The sequence below is a fragment of the Poecilia latipinna genome, unplaced genomic scaffold (genome assembly GCF_001443285.1).
Source record: "Poecilia latipinna isolate Pla-1442-1.1 unplaced genomic scaffold, P_latipinna-1.0 Scaffold1723, whole genome shotgun sequence".
NCBI classification, from domain to species: Eukaryota; Metazoa; Chordata; class Actinopteri; order Cyprinodontiformes; family Poeciliidae; genus Poecilia; species Poecilia latipinna.
In genome coordinates, this window is record NW_015114339.1 from 31,047 (window position 1) to 34,218 (window position 3,172).

Here is a 3,172-nt window from a genome sequence, read left to right on the forward strand (position 1 = left end):
TACACCAAGCACTATAGCTAATATTAGCTGGTATCTCACTGGTGGACATAAATACAGTAAAGTCATATTCTAATCACAATATATACACAATAATATGTCCATCTTACTTGTGAAATGTTGTCTGTGGAGCCCTCACATCAATCGTCCATCGATCCGAACAACAATATCCCTCAGTGCTGAGGCATCTTCTGCTGTTTTGATTGAGCAAAGTAGGAAGGTATACCGCCCCAAGATGGCCGCCGTATTTCCTGCGCCGGAGCAGCCAATGCGGGGTCTACTCTTATATTATGTCTATGGGCACCAGCACCCCTCGCCACAACTGCAAACGCCGCAACTCCTTTTTTTGGATCCTTTTTTTCGACATTAGCAGAATATTAACAAAGATTTGCGCACATTTGCAATGAAAACGCAGCTACTGTTTTCAACACGCAAGAGAGTTTTGATATTAATAAGTTAGTAAATGTCTTCAAGAAAATACCTACCTGAATAAGTTCAACCGTATCTTCAGTCAGTGCAATAGAAAGAAAAAACAAACAAACAAAAAAACCTCAAACTGACTAACAAGGCTGGATGAGGATCCATGTTTACCTTGACAAGCTCACATGTTGATAGCTGTAGCATCTTGTCTGTCACCAAATGTCCATAGCAAACATTAGACCATATCCAGATGCTAACTGATTAAGACACAAGCCAGGCCTTTTCTGTCCTAACCGTCTCGGTTCCCGGACCCAAATACCAGAAAACCTGTGGTTTGAGCTGAAGAGACGAGAGGAGCCAGACCCAAACACATTCAGCTTCTATGCACCACTAATTTGGAACAAACTTTTAAAAAACTACAAAACTGCTGAAACACTGAGTTTCTTTGAATCGGAGTTTATTCATAATAACTGGAACGTTGATCAGGATATTTAATGTATATTTTCTTGATGGCATTTGGCAAAAATGTCATGATTGTTGGTTGTTTCATAATTAGCTTCTGTATTATGTTTTTACAAGCACTTTATTGTTGAAAGGTGCTTTACAAAGGGGAGGATCTATAACTGTAAGATCTATATTTTATCAATCAGTCAATCAATTTTTTTTATAAAGCACCATTCATACTAAAAGCAGCTCAAAGTGGTATACAGATAAATAAAAACAAATAAAAATAAATGTTGCATGAGCTTTTATTATTATTATTTCAAAAAAGACAACTTAGAAAGTTAGATCTAATTCATTTTAATTCATTTTATTTATATTTCTTAAGCAAAAAAAATAAAGTAGATATGTTTTCTTCTTTGGGAGGTTGACATTTGTGGAAAATGATATAAGAAAACGCACATAGTTTTCTACTTACAAGAAAACAAAATTATTCAATGAAAAAAAACCTGAAACTCTTCTGAAACCCGCAGTTGTTAATATATCTATATTTAAAAACAGTAGCTGGTTCTTCATTTTTAACGAAAGACATTAGGAATCATTGTAAAAGATCCAGCTGAGAGGCAGTGAAGTTGCAGATTTCAAACCTCTTACTGAGACAGTTTGTGAGTAGAAAGCCATTACAAAACCTCTGTCACAGGCACTGATATGTGGAGCACACTTAAAAAGTATAATTCTTAACGTGGAATTTCCCCTCCCCACTTACTAAAAATGTGCTCAAATTAAAGGTTTGCTTTTTTAAAAAATATATTTTTTCAGCATCAGATTATGCTTCTCCAGTCAAAGTGGCACTTTATGCGTCTTTGGAGAACACTGAACAAATACACAACACAGGGGACAAATGATAACACAGACTGGTCGTCCTTTACTTTTCTTACTTTTCTTACTTTTCTTACTTTTAAAACGATTTCCTTTCAGTCAACGTTTGATGATCAAACCTACCTACAAAAATCCAGCATGGCCGTTTTGTCGTGTGAAAGGCGTCACAGAGCTGAAGAAAATATGAGCTCAGGAAGGGATGAAAGTTGCTCTGTAATATAACAAAATACTTACTTTTTTAGAAAAGCCTAAATTGTTCTGGTTGTACGTCATCACAGGTGTGTGTGTGTGTGTGTGTGTGTGTGTGTGTGTGTGTGTGTGTGTGTGTGTGTGTGTGTGTGTGTGTGTGTGTGTGTGTGCGCACGTCTAGCCGTTTTATTGCTGATGTCATAGTGGTGGTGATGACTCAGCTAAATCGTACTCAGAGGTTTTTCTGACAGCTTTGCAGATGTGAGTCAGCTGGTGTCAGGAAGTGGATTTCACTATGATTTTCAAAGTGGAACAAGGTGAAGGTGTTTCAGTTTAGATGAAAGCTGAGATTTCTGGAACAGATTTTTTTTTTTTTTTATTGAAATTTTTTAAAATCTTTTTTTTTTTTGTCTGTACACAGAATACAACTACACAACCCCAAAAGAGTCCCGAGTATGTGACCCGGCTCAGATTGCGGTCCAACACAGGTATGTTAGCAAAGCTGGATAAAAACTGCAGTGAAAGGTTTAAGTAAAGAATGTTGATGTTTCAGTATTGAGCTTAAAGATCTCCACAGATCAGAAAGCATCTTCGGTTTTGTTCAGGTTTTACTCGACTACCAAGAACTAATCACAGTTTACAGATGACCAAAACTTTGAGTTCATCACTTTTTTTGTTGCCCTTGTTTTTTTTTGTTTTTGTTTTTTTTTTGCTATCTGGTTCTATAGAAACCAGATGGCAAATAAGTAGAAATTCAGCCAGATTAATAAAGTGAAGAGTCTTTGATCTGACCAGTTCGTTCTGAATAGCTTCTGACTTTTTCTGATCTGGACTGGATAGCAATAGCTGCTCTACATCTTTCTTACTCCTTCCCATTTTGTCATTTTGCTAGAAACACCAGTGTTTATATATATACATATATATATATCTCTCCCTTCTCACACTCGGGTGGTCTCTCTCTTTCATCCTCTGAGCTCGGGTCCTGTCCTTGAGTCCAGCTTTCTCCAGCCATTGGTAGGATTTCCTGATATCAGCCACTTCAGTTATTTGTCGGTGGTACATCCCATGTAGAGGCTTGTCCTCCCATGATGGTTCCTCTAGCACCTCGGCTTCTGTGCCCCATTGCCTGAGACATTCGCTGAGCACATTGTCCGTTGAGGCTTTGTCCTTGATGTATTTATGGATCTTGGATGTTTCATCCTGGACAGTGGCTCTCACACTCACTAGTCCTGTGCTTCATATATAT

The 3,172-nt window shown here is 37.6% G+C and overlaps 1 long non-coding RNA gene across 1 annotated transcript in view; it reads left to right on the forward strand.

The window, feature by feature from the left end:
* Positions 1-3,172, forward strand: part of LOC106964817 (uncharacterized) — a 51,008-nt gene that overhangs the window by 26,956 nt on the left and 20,880 nt on the right. The window contains exon 3 of the long non-coding RNA XR_001428512.1: positions 2,348-2,414. This is a non-coding gene — a long non-coding RNA (uncharacterized LOC106964817). The remainder of the gene's footprint in view (positions 1-2,347; positions 2,415-3,172) is intronic.